General features: G+C 37.9%; 1 protein-coding gene across 4 annotated transcripts in view; it reads right to left on the reverse strand.

The window, feature by feature from the left end:
- Nucleotides 1-16,908, reverse strand: part of LRBA (LPS responsive beige-like anchor protein) — a 375,341-nt gene that overhangs the window by 178,673 nt on the left and 179,760 nt on the right. The window lies entirely within an intron of this gene.

Genomic DNA, 16,908 nt, shown 5'->3' on the forward strand with positions numbered 1-16,908 from the left:
TAATCAAAGTCTGTCCCCCTTCATTTTTCTTCCTAATTTGTGCCTTTTTGCACAAGGTCAGTAAATCATGCCATGAATTCTTGGTCCAGAAAGTGTTAACTTTAATGAATACCTCAGTTACATGGTTATGTATGTGATAATAAAATATTACTCTGTTTAGATGTGCAGGAATTTAATTAAAATAATCTCTTAAAATATTCATTACATTTAGCCCCTGAGGCTTAGAACAACACAAGAAAATGCATTTCTTTTCCATTTACTGTTTTTAAATAAACCATTCCAGGAGAGTGAAACAGCAATCTATTTTCAGCAAATCAGATTGCATTTCTGGTTTATGTAGTTGTGTTTTTACATTTAATTAAAAACTACATGTTATGATGTGTAATAATTGCTACATAGAAAGCATACTTTTAAAAAATTACATCTAGAAAAGGTTATATCAAATTCATTATTTTCCATTTTATGCTCCAAACATATGTAGATCTTTTTAATACGGTCATATATAAGTGCCAGTTACTATCTGCTTACATGATCATGAATGAATGCCACTGTAAAATAGTATTTTAGCCCAGAGAATGTACAAAAAACGCCAATTTCAGGTATGGCAAACAAACAAAATGCCTGAGGCATAGAATAGCCATGGTATCCTGAAAATGTGTACGTTCAAATTAAAAAACACTGACTTCGTTTGTTTATAGAGCCAGTATTAAAACAATAGATGAAAATGCAGATATATATTCCATTTCTGATCCAGGAGCTAATAGAAGGTATACCTGTCAACACTGACAAATGAATAGGCACAACTAATTTACAGACCACAATGTTAAAAATACTTGGTATCTACATTCATAGTTCTACGGTTTAAAGGAAGAAATTAGTTTTATTTAAGGTAAATCAAGGTTTCAAGCAAACATAGTGACAAAAGCCAGAATGATTTGCGTAACACTACTCTCAAACACAATTTGTAGACATTAAAAATTCTGATAGAAAATAATTTTATAAAAATGGAGACTGTCTTCACATTCTTCATTAAAATTCTATGCTTATTTCTAACACCAAAGTCTAACAGTCTAACTAACAGTGTTAGTCTTCATCTTTCTAATTGCTTAATTTCAGAAAAATACTGAAGTATTGGAATCAAATTCCCCAGTATCTTGTTTCCACACTTGTCTGTATTACAGTCACACTAAAATTGGGATGCTCTGATTACAAGCCCCAATGATTTTGGAATAATTAACCAAAGGAAAACTACAAAATACAGGAAGATATGGGTTTATTCAAAGGTCGATTAATAACTAAAAATTCTCCATTAGTGATTATAGAAAAAAGGCAGAACACAGCTGGCTATGTGCATGCCTTTGATAGTCGTAGAGCATGGATAGGCACTTCATCATTCTGCCTTCCTACATTTATCTGTTAAAATTATTATCAAATATCAGCCAGGATGCAGTCGTGAATCACAGCCTGCTCCTCGTCTTCAGGGGAATGATACAATGAGGGTCTATTCATCAGGGTGGCAATCGGCACGAGTAATTAGTTCCCTGGACTGGGATCTCCTACAAAGCTTATTTCAGCCCGCACCACAAACATATGACAACGAAAAGCTAATGGAAGCCGCTAAAATTTGTTAACCTCTTCTGCCATCAATCCTGCTGGTGTTCTGGGCTACAGTATTATGCAAAGATGGTAAATTATTAATTTGTCATTCATCTATCTTGCCGCAGTTTTGATAGAATTAAGTGGTGCCATTCTTCTGGATAACAATTACAATTACAGCACATTACAAAACTATGCTAAAATTATTAGGAAAATAGGTAACAATGACCAGGTATGAAGTATTATCCTGAAACATAATATATCTTTAGTCCCTTACTTTTACTTTCAGTTCTGCATACAAAATTTGCATAGGATTCTATCTCCTTCAGTGGTGCACTGATTATTCACACACAAGATCATAACCACTATTAGACTGTGTATTTGAGTATTTGTAAGTATTGGCGACCACTGCTTTATGAGGGGGAAAAAAAAGAATAATTATCTATTCTTCACACATAGAAAAACATCCAACAAAACCCTGCAAAGCCAAAAATAAACACCTGTGTTGACTAATTGTTACCAGTAAGCCATTTTTGAGAGCAGCCACCGGGAAAAATGCATTTTAGAACCAATATAAACCAGTACACCACACCGCTACTCTAGCACATTGCCTTACTACTAAGAGCAATTTACCACTGCAATCCCATCCCCAAAAGGCAGTGCTGCACCACGCTGACATTGTACCTCTGCAACCAGGGGGAGACAGACAGAAATATTGCTCTGATTCAGGCAGAACTGACTGCTGGCAGACTGAAGGACTGTGAAGCAAAGGGCCAAGGAGGCAGATTTTGGGGACAGTATGGCATCTACAGGGGAGGTTTGAGAACAGGAGTTTCCGGCCCCGCAGGAAAGGCTGCCATATGGACTAAAGGTGCTATATGGACTGGATCGATGAACATAAGTACTCAATTAGTCTAAGTGCAAGAGCAACATTGCTCAGGGGATCAGGGATTTATGAATTATAAATCATATGATTTGCATGGATTTGTCAGGGCCCCCTCTAACATGATAAACAGTAATTAGTGGTTCCTTAGTAACAATATTGACTGAATGGAAACAAAGCTTTTATACTAAGTGTTTTATTCAAATAGTACAACCATTATATTGCTTTATTTTTTCAAAAGTTTCCCAAATTACCAGGCTACATACTCAGAATTGAGAGAAAACCTCCCTCTCATTCCCATGCAACTCACTTAATTGTTAAAATTGTACAGATTTGAGATCAAATTTAGAACGACCAATATAACCTGCTTCCTCAGGATTTTGTGTCATGAAAAAAAAGTCACTTCACTGTGGGCAGTAGTAAAAGTCTAAATGCTCATTTTTCTCCAGTCCCAGATCAAGAAATCTGTATTTCCTAGCAGTTTCAAAGATTAGGACAATTGGAGACAAAACATACCAAGTGCTGTACAGTTTTATTATGGTCTTATATCAAAGGGGTTTTAGGCATGGGAACTACCTATAGGTCCTCATACCCTTATAGACTTAAATTGAATCTAAGCCATACCAGAGAAAAACGAGAGGATCATGCAATTGCTGAAGAATTACTTCTTGTAATGTCTTACCCATTGTGTATTTCAAGATACTCTGCCATCTCTAAGACCCCAGAAAAGAAATAATCAACACACCAGTGTGGGTTGCAAAGGGACTATGTGAGGTAGGGAAGAGGAAAGAAAATGCAAACCTACAAAAGCAATAGTTTGACAGGTCTTAGGGCTGTACTCAGGCTACCAGTTAAGTGAGAATGGATTTTAGCACACCACAGAAGCCCCCATTCAGATCCTTAGATGAGAGGAGTAGCAAATAAACAAATACAGCACAGAAAAGAGAAAGAGATTGAAAGAAAGGCAAAAGAGCACAGTGTTACAGAAATCTTCAGAGACAGAGGATGGCTAGAGCTCTAAAAGACCTCTTCTATCCAGAAAGCTATCTAGCCTTAAAGGCAAGAAAACCCACTTCCACAAAAGGCAATCACAACAAACTCAAAAGCAGAAATGCCTATGTGAAGATACCAAGATAAATTTTGAGATTACACACTCCTTGTCAGAACTCTAACTGTAGAGTTAAGCAGGTGAGTCAATCTCCAAACCTAATCAATCCTTGGTCTCTTCACTAAGACCATCAGCAAGGCAATCAATCAATGATGACAATTCCTAAGGTGCAGATGCTTGAACACAGACACTTAGGCTAAATTAGTTTCATGGACAGCCAAAAACAGAGTGGCAACACCACTCATGCATCAGGAACAGCATGATCTGAAAGGAAATCTAAAAGAAGGCAGCTCCACAATTTCTCCATCACCAACTGCATGTCTACTCCAACTTCTGGTCATAATTTATTACACACTTTGGTTGCAATGGCTCATCAAATGCAGAATATCAGGTGCTCCTTCTAAATCGCACAAAAAAGCAATCAAAAAACACAAACAGTGGTGCCCAACTTTAAAGAAAAGACAGATTATTTTAATGCTGTTCAGGAACACTTCTTGGTCTACATCTACAACTTTTGCTTCCATGTAAAATGTTTCAAGAGCTCAAACCAGGTATCTTCTGCAATAGACAAACATTTTTCTCAAAAAAACTCAAAAAACGAACACAAACCTACAAAAACCCCAACAATAAACATTTGCATTTGAATCACAGAACTGTTTGGGTTGGAAGAGATCCTAAGGACCATCTAGTTCCAACCTCCCTGACATGGGCAGGGACACCTTCCACAAGACCAGGTTGCTCAGAGGCCCATCCAACCTGGCCTTGAACACTTCCAGGATGGGGCATCCACAACTTCTCTGGGCAACCTGTGCCAGTGCCGCACCACCTTCACAGTGAAGAATTTCTTTGCAATATCTAATCTAAACCTGCCCTCTCAGCTGGAAGACATTTACCCTTGTCCTGTCACTCCATGTTCTTGTAAAAGTCCCCCTCCAGCTTTCTTGTAGCCCCTTTAGGTACTGGAATGTACTGCAAGGTCTCCCTGTAGCCTTCTCTTCTCCAGGCTGAACAGCCCCAACTCTCTCAGCCTTTCCTCACAGGAGAGGTGCTCCATGCCTCTGATCATTTTCATGGCACTCTAGACTTGCTCCAACAGGTCCATGTCCTTCCTGTGCTGGAGCCCCAGAGTTGGATGCAGCACTGCAGGCAGAATCCCCTCCCTCCCCTGCTGCCCACAGTGGACACAGCCCAGGACACGTTTGGCTTTCTGAGGGCAAAGCTGTGAGGGCACATTGCTGGGTCAGGTTCAGCCTCCCATCCACCGGCATCCCCAAGTCCTTCTGAGCAGGGCTGCCCTCAATCTGTTCATCCCTCAGCATTGATTTGATTGTCAATCCAAAGATGAAAGTGCTGAAGTTCTGGAAAATACTGCAAAACCTTTGGTGGAGTACCTCCAGCACACTGTAGGGCATCATGTAATGTAAGAGGCTGCCTGATCTTGCAAACTGAACTCCATTGCACTTCCATTCAGCTGGATGTCCAGAATATTAATTAAAATATCTCATATTTTGTATGCAATAGTAAAATGCGAGGTATGTTCCACTAACAGACTCAATAAAATGTCATTTCAGAAAGCAAGTAAAACATTTTCTGAAGCACTTCAATATTCTTGTAATGAGCTTTCACAAACTGTGGTCTAAAAAAGCAAGCTACACCAGAGCACACAATGAGCATACTACTATCCACTTGTCAATAAACATTTATCTAAAAAATGTCTCGTACGCATCTAGATGTTTTACTGACTTGTAACATAATCAAAAATATGTAACACACTTTGGAAAATAGAACATTGACCTTGATGATGGCAAAGCAAACACTGAAGAAGATGTTAACAAGCAAGTTCTCCGCAGCACTACCAAGTTCCACACTTCATGCAGAGATCCCATGCATGAATGTTTGCCGTGTGGCAAACCTAAATCAGAGTACAGATGCAGTAGGGAAAATTACTTTTTCAGTACCTCAGGTTCTGACCTGATTCCCACTTTGCCCGTATTACCAAAGCACACAGGAAAAGATTTGATTAGTATTAAGTCAAAGTTGCAGCTAAAATATTATTCAGCCAGCTACCCTCTGTGTGTATTTCACAGCACTTCGCTGATAATGCATCTACTTCAGAACATTAAAGATTAATTAAATCCTGATAAGTGCTTTGAGATCTTTGGAATGCTGCCTACATTACCTATACTTTCTTCAGTGGCACAACCTGTTACAGTTCAACTCTCTCCCCCTCTCTCAGCTGCATTTGTGTGGCCACGCTAAACCAAATCACAGTAACTAGCTGGGATTATTAGAGTTCATTGTTTTTATTCTGTTTTATATCAGTGACCTGTTTACCCTGCAGCCTCACCAGCAACTATGTGACTAAAAATAAGGGAAAGAGACATGCAGATGAGAGAAAGGAAGGAAAGAATGAGGAAGAATACCAAAAAGACCTATCATGTAATCATACTCTAATATTAACAGAGTCTTTGACTTCTCATGTTATCTTCATTTTCCCCACACATAGACGTTCATATTTCATAGTTTCAGGATACAGACTTCCACAGATGGAAATAAGTGGGAATCCTTAAGAAAAAAACCCCATGTGCAGACAGGCCCTTAATCTCTGCCACAGTTACTGCTGTAGTAACAGGAACTGGTCATAACAAAGGCCCAAGGCCACTGAGTACAACTTCTTTGGCATAATATCAATTATGCAGAACATTACTGTAATTCATTAAAACAGCAGTCTATTTACTTCTTCTAACCCTTCTCCAAGAAAACATTTGGCTTTGTCTGTAAAGGATTTTTTTTTTCCTGAAAGGACTTTTGCCTTTATCTGTGCATCAATTTTACCAAAAAGTGTGCGTGGAGAGGGGTTTCCTGGGTTTGCTGAAGGGAGTAGCGTCATTCTTCTTTGCATCTTTCAGAAGAAAGAGATGTGAAAAGCAGGCTATGAACTTCAGGCACAACATGTGCACGGACTTAGCACAGAAGTCTGAGGACTCTGCACAGCTGTAGGGGACCTCTGTACACTTGAAACCTCAGGTGCCTCCGGTGCAGAGGAAAAGAAGGGAATGCCAGCAAGGGAAGCCTGTCTTAACAGATGTTTCATGCTATTTCCCCATATAAACAAGACAGTACAAACATAGATCTGTAATTCCTAGATTTTGCATTTTAAAAACTAGTAGAAATGCTGCTAGTATGCTTCTATACAGTAAACAGGACATTATCTCTTTGTCTCACCCATTAGACACCCCAGCTACAATTCCCTGGCCAGGCCTACTGATTTCTGTGTTTTCATGGAATCATACCAAAAATCCATGCCCACCTAATTAGCATGCAAACAAACCTAGAGGAACAATGCCAATTTCAGATACCACAGAGACTCTTCTCTGCACTGACAAGCTTTGAATTCCTCATTTAAAAAGCAATCCAGAAAAAAATGTTGACTATAAATGTTTCAGCCTCCCTTTACGCATTATAAAGCACCATGTCAGGGAAAAGACAAGCCCACCTTAAGGTGTTGCTGTCCTAGATAATGGTGTTATTAACCTCCAGTTTCAAACCAGTTCTGTTTATGTATGACTTTATGTATGCTCTTCTTTGATCTTTATTAACCCCTCGGTAGCTAACCACAGTCCCGGCTTTTTGGAGCATGCTTTGAAGTGCTGGCATTCCAGTGCACGCTGATACTTCAAAGAGGGCTCATTTAAGCACATGGTACAGTACCAATCATGTATTCTGCAATCACTGTCTTATCTTAGGCTGGTCTTGTTATGATCAGTCTAAGAGCTGCACTTCCAAAGATGTCACCATGAGACACAGTTCAATCCGTGTTGCATTTCTGTCAAGATTAATTATAAATTAACTAAAATGAAAACTACTCCACTTTTCTACCAGAAGTCAACATGAAAACTTTCTTCTGGCTTTCAGCAAAATTAATTCAGACATGATTTAGACATGGAAAAATGAACATGTAGCAAATTTGCAGCCGGATGCTTCGGCTTAGTTGCTCATAAATCTGCAAATCTCGCACATCCTACACCCGACTGCAGTCAACAACACTTGTTTTGCAAAGTAACTACAGTTCATACAGACCCCATAAACTGCCATTCACATTGAAAATAACAATAACTCCCATAATATACAAAAAATAGGTACATTGCATCTCGCTGGAGGTTTCTTGCTGTTTGTCTGATAATGCAGAATTTTAGTCTGAAGTATTTGGTCACCCCTTCCTTGCCAAAATGAGCAACAGATTGTACGAATAAATGTTGAAGGATACAATATGACAAAGGAGCAGCTCAGTCTTTATCTCCTTGGCCATTCCTGTTGGCTTTGATGCTTTCACCTTAAGCACATGCATAGGAAGTACCTATTTATTTTCCCACCAATTACAGCTACAGCAGGTTTTCTGTGAGGAATAATGTGCATTGAAATATTACAACTCAGATTAATTCTCTCCAGTAGCTTGGAATTTGACATCATAATCTTTCAGCATTTGTGGATATAACATAGATCAACTTTTGACCAAAACAAGAAAATCTGGTCAGTTCCATGATTTTGTTTGTTCATTGTCCTGACCCTATAACAGTAAACACAGGAATTACAGTAAAGCTTTTCCAAAAAAATCTTAGATTTGACCTGCCCCAAACATTTCATCTCTTCTAGAAGAAAAAGGATGAAATCACACTCCCATGTATCTACACTTTAAGAGCTGTGGCTAACCTGTATCTTTTTTTTATAGCTCTCTTAACAGCTGGATACTTTTCTTACTTCCATAAAAATGTAATAGTGCACCCCTCTGACTCAATAAATACTTTTCTGCTCTATGTTCTTCTACAGGAAGTTAATTTTTTTTTTTCTCTTTTGTATATATTTTTTCAGAGTCCCCTGCCAGAAAGGTTTAAAGTAACTGGGGGGGGGGCCGGTATTTGATTTTTTGAGGGTTTTTTTTTTTACTTTTGTTTGTTTGGTTTGGATTTTTGGAAGTTAAAATTACTATCCATCAACCAAATTAACTCAGCAGTTCAACAACCACCATACAGAAGGACAACAAAGATGACTGAGACTTAGGTACAACTTTTTTTTTTTTTTTAAACACAGAATAATAAAGAGAAGACCAACCTCCCTGAGGTCTCCAAATGCCTAAATATCAAAAATACACATACATTTTTTCTTTTTAATGTGGACAGAATTTGAGTGCATCTGGGGACACAAGAAAATTCCCCCTTCAACCTCTCACTTAATCACAAATCAATTTGAACATTCTTGTACCTCTGCCTGAAATTATGTAAGGGGGAACAGGCAACTCTATAAGGTCCACAGGATGTTGGCTACTGTTAAACAGCATCTTGGGAAAGGAATCATCAATTCAGATTGCAGGTTAGGATATGGAAGCCTTAGAGACACCCAAGCTGAACATCCCTGCATTTCTCTTACTCTCTGACATAACTAAAATCAAAGCTAACAAAAAAAAAAAAATCCCAGCCAAAAATCAAATAAAATCAAGTATTATTTGATTTAAAGGTTACCACTTCTGTCCGAGCTTTAATTCAGGATTTAAAATCTGAGGAGGGCAAAATCTGGGAAACGACTTCATTGTGTGATGATTGCAGGAACACATGTAAGAGAGAGTTGAAGTAACTGCAAACATTGTACTGCACTCTGGGACAGGAAACAATAAGCACAAGGCAGCAAGACCACTGAGAAGCACATGGAGCAGGACTCCTGTTACCATACTAGCACAGCATCCCTAGGAAACAGCAACAGGACTCATCTCCCTTTAAAAAGGCTTAACTTATTAAATCCATTTCTCCTTTGAAAGCCTTGCAAACTGTCTCTAAAACTAAAAACACAGCACTGAATTATGATGAAGCACCATTTCCTGGACCACACAGAGAATTCTGTATTTACTGAAGGTTTAAATAAAGGAAAAAGTAGCCTGAAAACACACCTTCTCTTCTGTTCTATGTTATCAGCAAAGCAGGAGACAAAAAGTTGGCAATTCATAGGTGCTGCAGAGGGGGGCAAGTTCAAAACTGTTACTTGACAGGGTCCTATCAAAACTATTTAAGCTACTGAACTGCCTCTTGAGATCCACTGATGCCCCAAGAGTCATGAAGGTTCCAAAGCCCTCGTGACATTAACAAAACAGAAGTGGGGAAGTCATCCTTACTGATGTTACAAAACCTACCAAAGGACTACTTGCAGTAAAGCATGAGCAATGTTAAAAGTGCTAAACCACTCAAGGTTCCTTTGATAGAGTAATCCAAGGGTTTAGCCCAGGATAAAACCTTGTACACTGACACATCAGAAGCTGCTAACTGAGAAGATGCAACTTCTTTTCTACAGCTACCCCAAGAGAGAAATGTGACTTGGTAACAAACACTTGGACTGATCAATACAAGAGATATTGTAGCATTCTTTCCTCCACATATTCTTACTTCATCCTCAAGACTAATATTAAATGTTAAAATCCAACATTATATAACAGCATTGATTAAAAGACTGGAAAATGAAAGCTTAAGAAGCAACAAACTAGGCAATGTTTCCTGTTTCATTTCAGTGATTTAAACATGAGCATAACCCCCACATCTTCTTTACTCTCTGCGTTAGCATTCAGAGACGCGTGTTTAAAAGACAATGACATTTCTTCCTCGGGGGAGCTATCACCTCTCTTGACAAGGCTTCCAGCTTGTCTTTCTTCATCTAGCTACTCCTTTATTTGTTTTTAAGACAAATTCACCAAAAAAACCCAACCCAACAACCACACACACAAACCACCTAAACAGTAGGAAAACCAACATACCTCTTTAGGTTCTTTCCTAACATTGAAACAACTTTCTCAGTATTAAGCAGCTCTTCTCAACACAGCAATCCCACCACAGAGGGGAATGAAATAGAAACAACACCGTCACTCCCAACAGGAAACAACTCAGTACCACTAAGAAATTCTCCATCAAAGAGGAGAACCAGGCGCTCTGGAGTAACTCACATGGGGCTGCAGGCAAACCCCATCACTCCACTGGTGCCACCAATCACTCCAGGGGTGCCTTGTCCCTGCAGAGGAGGGACGTGAATGCACGCAGAGGATAGAAAGGGCATAGGAGTGTCTGTACCTTTTCTCACCAAAGGTCTGACCTGAAATTCTGCATCCAAAAATGTCAGTGGCGGCTCAAGGAAGAGCAAGATTGATCCACGCATGTATAACTTCTCCCCAAGAACTCTGCCAGTTTACAAAAATTTTCAGCTCAGGGGATTTCCTGAGTATAATGTGGTTTGTCTATTCATACTCCTTCTTCCTGCTAATGTATTTCTCTTCCAAGTACTCATCCACAGTGGAGAAACAGACTTCAAACAAACCCAAGTACCAGTGCCCTCAACCCCCAGGCTTGGGAAGAATTACTGCAGTGAAAAACAAGCTGGAACTGTGCACATTTCTGGGAATTTCTGTTCTAATGTGTCGCTTCAGCACCCAGATAAAAGAGTTCTCCAGAAACCTCCATTTCTGGACTACGGAATTCCACCCGTGTGTTTGTAAAACCAAGTATCTGTATAATGATACTGCTGATGTTCACAAAAAACTATAGTTGGGACACTGAAAAGGAAAATCCTTAGGTACTAAAGAAACTCCTAACAAAACTATAAACTTCCTATTTAAAATCTGGAATGCAAATGTGAGAACAGAATAGTTCTCTGCAAAACTGTACAGTTCTCCACATTTTTTGCTGGAGATGTTAATTCTTGTTTTATGTAAATTCTTCAGAGAAGATTATTTAAGACCACACCACTGTTAAGTTATGGTGCAGATACTTATAAGCATAATTTAAGTGTACTGCACCATAATGCACATTTTCTTCCTTGAACATAATCTCCCTCCTGCATATATAAACTGTATCTGTAATTATCTCTAGTCACACCTTTCTCCATTATTCAACTGTAGAAATAATCATGTATTGTCCCTGCTAAACTATCCTAACTTCATTTTTTAGTGGTGAATGATGAAAAAATGACAGAACTCAAACATTTTGATACAGTTTGTAACACAACTTCTCCAAGAAACCTTGTTTACCAAGTATATTACAACCATCACAGAAAACACCCGTGAAGAGAAGTTGTGGTAACAGACTTGAAAAGCATGGGGTTTTTGTAATTAGCTTGTCTCCTGACAGAAGAGTCAATTCAGACTGACACTCAAAATCAAGAAAAGACTGTTTCATCATGAAAATTGAATGTTTTCACTTTCCTTTTCAAAATAAAAAGCTTACATATTTTGTAAGAGATTTCAAGGGTAAGATAAAATGAAATGCTTTCCATTGCTGTAAAAACACTAATGTTTTCATGAACAGAGCCCTAGAAAGAATAAAAACCATTAATTCACACATAAACCAGTTTGAGTTTTTTTAAGTGACTTACGAATTTTAATTTGGACTGTCTCAAGTACAGAATATACACACAGCTACTTGTACTGCTGTTTGCAAGTAAAATTTAAAAATACAGTAATGAAAACAATGGCAAAAGGACTCAAATAAAACCTGATCTTCTGCTACAACTTCTCAAGGTCACAGGATTCATTTTCATTATCATGCACCATTAAAATTTACTTTGTTGTACCAGTCACTAAGAGGGATAGAGAATAGGGTTTTCACAAAAGGGATGGCTTTCATCTAGACTTTCACCATCTTTATAGGGAATAACTTTGCTAAACTTTGGAAATGAAATACATGTGTGAAGCTATATGGGCAAGCAGCAAATCACAGCAATAGCTACGGATTACTTACCAAACCATATGATAGAAGTAACCAATCTTTGATACTAATCGCTGCAAGATGGCATTTTCCCCAAAAATTTCCCATCAGAAAGGGGGCAGTGAGAGGAACAGAGACAGACTTGCAATCATCGCAGAGATTACAGCACAATGCATGGGATTTGGAGGAGGAATTTTAATTTTTCCTTACTATATTTTAATAATTTGTAATAAAATTTCTCAAGTCAAAGTCAGCTATGTTAAGAGAACTTCAGTTTTTTTCACATAGAAGTTGTTGCCCAATGTATTTCATCGCTTGTTTCTGTACAAAGCTGCCAAATATGGCCCTGCTAAAGGCTTTGGAAGTCCACAGTCTGTATACAATCAGTAGGTGTTTGCTGATGGCAAAACACCTTTGAAGATGCTGCCCATCTTTCTCTGGGTTGTGTCTCTCAGACTGCCCCCATCACACCCAGACTGTGACCTCATGTGCATCAAACCCACCGAGAACAGTCTTGGGTTCTGTCCACATCAAACAAGCATTAATCCCAAAGAACAATTCCTCTTCTCCAGAATTGTATCTACTACAAATAAATAGTAATAGTAGTAATAGTAATAATAATATCTCTCTGAAACATTTTCTCTCTACAAAAATTTCTCTGAAGTGGCTACTCCAGAAAGATCAAGACATTGAGACAAAGAAAGTTGTAGTTATTTTCATCAGTGTTATCTCCCCAACACCATAAGCAGCACAAAGAAGAAAATTATTTCACCAGAGACAGGAGAGACAAAGAGCCTATGAGGCACCAAAGAAAGCTTCTTGATGTGGAAAACATGGAAGATAAACACGTGAGAGGAGAGGGTTTACGCATCTGCTGGGGATCAAGCAGAGAAAAGAGTTGGGAATCAGCTGGACAAGAGTCAGAGTAGAGAAAGGGGGGCAAAACCCAGGTCTGGCTGGACAAAAACCTGGGAAACATAATACAAGGTCAGAAAAGAAATCTGTTGAAGAATTAACAAGGACAGAAAATTCAGGCAGGCAAGAACAGAAAGAAGGCTGAGGGGGAGAATATTTCTCCTATAATGTCTGTATTAGGACAATGTGATATAAGTGATCTGATTTCTATTGCTCCCCAAAAATTGTACCTCGTAATCTTAATCCTGTCCTACAATACTAGTCTGGTGCTCCTTTGTTATTTTGCAGAAGAGAAGGGGTGAATACTATATGTATGTGAATACTGAACACAGTGTTTCCACTTTCAAAATTTCCCTGCCATGAAGTAATCTCGCAGCTGCTCCTTAAAACAGCAAAGATCTTAATTATACAAGTTGCCTCACCTACCCTACCATTAAAAATATATTTAAAATAAATACACCATCACTCAGCTACAATCACAGCTTAGCATCTTCAGCAGCAGTAGCAAAGCCTTCATGGAAGTTAACGAATTAATACAAAATGCTTTTCAATGATGTCACTGCAATGTTCTTTAAGCAAAGACAGGTAACACTGCTTATGCTGCCTTGTAATGCTTGTATCAGGAGCCTGCTGACTTAATCTGACACACACCACAGTATGGCAAAGCTAGAGTGTGTTTTTAGGAGCACAACACAGAAATAGGAAAAATCTCAAACCAACCTAACATAAAAACCCTTTAAAATGACTGACGAGGGCCACAAAGTGCATAAGTGTGGGTATTGGATAGAACTGCAGGCCCTGGTTCACAGTTTTGATATGGCCTTTCTTTCATCTGTCCTTAAAATGACAATCTCTCAAATATTTATTTTTAAGGGTGCATCAAGGACTAGTAAACATCCAAGATGAAACCTGCCGTTTTCTTATCCTTTGAAAGTTTAGGAACAAAAAATATTTGCCTTCCTAGGGTAGACAGGGTGCTCATGCGGGTTATTTGGTGTGTTTGAAATTCAGAAAACATTGTTTCAGTAATCAAATTTTAACACAGCTACTTAGAACCAGAGAACATTACAGATGTATAGCAAACCCCACAGATACTAATGGCATAAAATAAATCCAGCGATTCACTCTTTGCGGTTTCAGTGTTTTCATTTTTTTTGTTTGTTTATATACACATTAAAAATTACATATTCATTTATTTAAAAAGAAAAAGTATCCTTGCATTGCAAGCATTACTGTATGGTAAAACAGCATTTCCCCCCCTTTAATACACTATAACCCACAGCCATATGCTTTGTGTTTCTAAGTATCATTAATAAGGAAGTTGCCTTAAAGCCCGTTCAAGTAACGGGTCAATATTCCTAGATCTGACATACAAAAGGACTTCTAAAACTAAGCTTGTCAATTTTTTTTTGTTTATTTTATATCTATTTTTTGCTCTTGTTCACCCTCCTTTGAAGTTATTCTTCAAAGCTTCAATATCAATAGGAATGCAGCATTAAGGATTTTACGACACTGTGCTACTTTAACTTTTATTGTTTTGTTGCAAAATCATAATCAGAAGGATTAGGCTCTTGTATTTGGCTTTTTGTTTCTCTCTTTTTTTGTAATTTACTCCTTTTTTTTTTAATTCCAATTCCAGCATGCCATAAATCTGTAGCATGCCCCTTCCAGTCCTCCCACATTGACAAAATAATGCAGTTTACACTTAAACATGCTCAAGAAAAAAAATTAACATTCTTTATCATTTTCTAGCAGAGACAGTTAATACTCTCAGGCTACACTAATAGAATCTTTCTGCCATTGTAGAAAGTTTGATAGCACTCTTATTTCAATGTCTGAATTTTTCTCCTTTTTTTGACAAAGACAAATGATTGCCATCAATCAAGATCCAATCGGGTATACACAGAGTCAAGCAAATGCATCACTCTTTACTGGTTTTCCTGCTATTTGTGCAGGCTTTGCTTCATATTATTTTATAGAATGATCAAAAAAGCAGCCATAAGATAGATCATTCACACCCACTGTAAAATTAACTTTCATGAATAATGAGAGTTTTAAACCTCAGATAATGTATATGTTATACAGAAGATATTGCTGGAGTTCATTTCTGGCTAGAGATTATGTAAATGATACTATATGACCTTTATCATTACAAACAGGACATGCAAAACACATATTATTTCATACATCATTCTAAAGTAAGTCAGAACCTAAAGGAGAATCAGTCATTTATAATGTTCATGGTGAAGTGCTAAGGTTGCAGGAAAACGATATGAAGTACTTGTGATATTTTTGGCTACTCCTCCTCTGAACCTGTTACTTATGTGCTCTAAGCATACTAGAAATAACAAAAATGAACCTTACTCCTTTGTTTCTTATAGAGAAAATCAGTATTTTGTTTCTTGATAAAACCATTTATCTCAAGACTAAACTATGCTGATAATAACCACTTACGTCAATCAAAGTCAATGCTATTGAATTAATAGTAATACATACAACTATATTTATACAATGAATGAATAAGTAGTTCAATTTTTTTTACACAAAACAATATTTTAAATCACTTTCCTTATGTTACTTCCTTATTACTGAACAATAAGCTGAGCAAACCTAAATTGCTTAAAGATTTCCTAAAGATAAAAGGTACCATTCATCGTGAAGGCTGGACAGTTGATACACATATGGAATCAATGACGAACTCTAGGAAAGATCTAGCAAACCAAGAAACCCTCAGACTGCATTGCTCCAGACTTCTCTTTTCTGCACCAATGAGGAACAAAAAGAGTATGAAATGTGGTTTAAATTTTGAGGCTTACACAGCTCTTAAGTATGTAAAGGCCTTTATCAAAGATACCTAAATAAAGCTATTTATACAAAATTATATATAATTATTTATATTTATATACACTGAAATCTCAAATAGCCATCAAAGAAATTCCTATTGCCAAAACATCAAGTCTTTGGTATCAGCAAGCAATGAAGCAAAACATTCAGTTAAACTGACTCATATTATCCTTGTGTGAGGAAGAATACTATGCCACAGAGTTTACCAGTTCTTAATTCCCAGTATCTGTCTCACTTTCAAACCTTCTGCCTACAATTTCTTTCATCTAATCCTAACAGAGTCACATCCTTCTGACAGAGAGGTTCAGCAGCTTCTGCTGATCTGCTGGATCACAGCACAGCTTTAGATACTCATCACACACCACGCTTTACACAACAACCAGAAGATTAAGGCTCACCCCTGATTTATTTCACACTCTGGTACTGCTTCTCCAGTATAAGTCCATTTATAACACTTGTCCTTCCATCTCCACAGTCCTTCACTGCAATGGACTATTCCTCTTGTTACTTGGGAGGACAATCCCTTTTCACTGCAGTCATCTGAAAGCACGTAACGGAGGAGATGGCTAGCAAGGATGGCTGCAGTGTTCAGAGAGAGTACAGAACCTAAATGACACCGAGTGGAATCCAAGCAAAACAACATTGGACAGCTGCTTAGTAGTTGTCCTTCTGTGCACTAAATGGTACAAAGGTCTCTTGAGAGCAACAAGATGGAATGCACCAATTAAAAACTGCTTCACAATACATACAGGGCCAGAATGTGGTTGAGTAAGTAATGTAAGTTCTGACCCTCAGTAAACTTCTGAGCTCTTGACTTTTCAGTTTTAACA

This window comes from Corvus kubaryi, unplaced genomic scaffold (genome assembly GCF_017639235.1).
Source record: "Corvus kubaryi isolate FWS band 111438036 unplaced genomic scaffold, C.kubaryi_AGA036_p1.0 71, whole genome shotgun sequence".
Taxonomy (NCBI): Eukaryota; Metazoa; Chordata; class Aves; order Passeriformes; family Corvidae; genus Corvus; species Corvus kubaryi.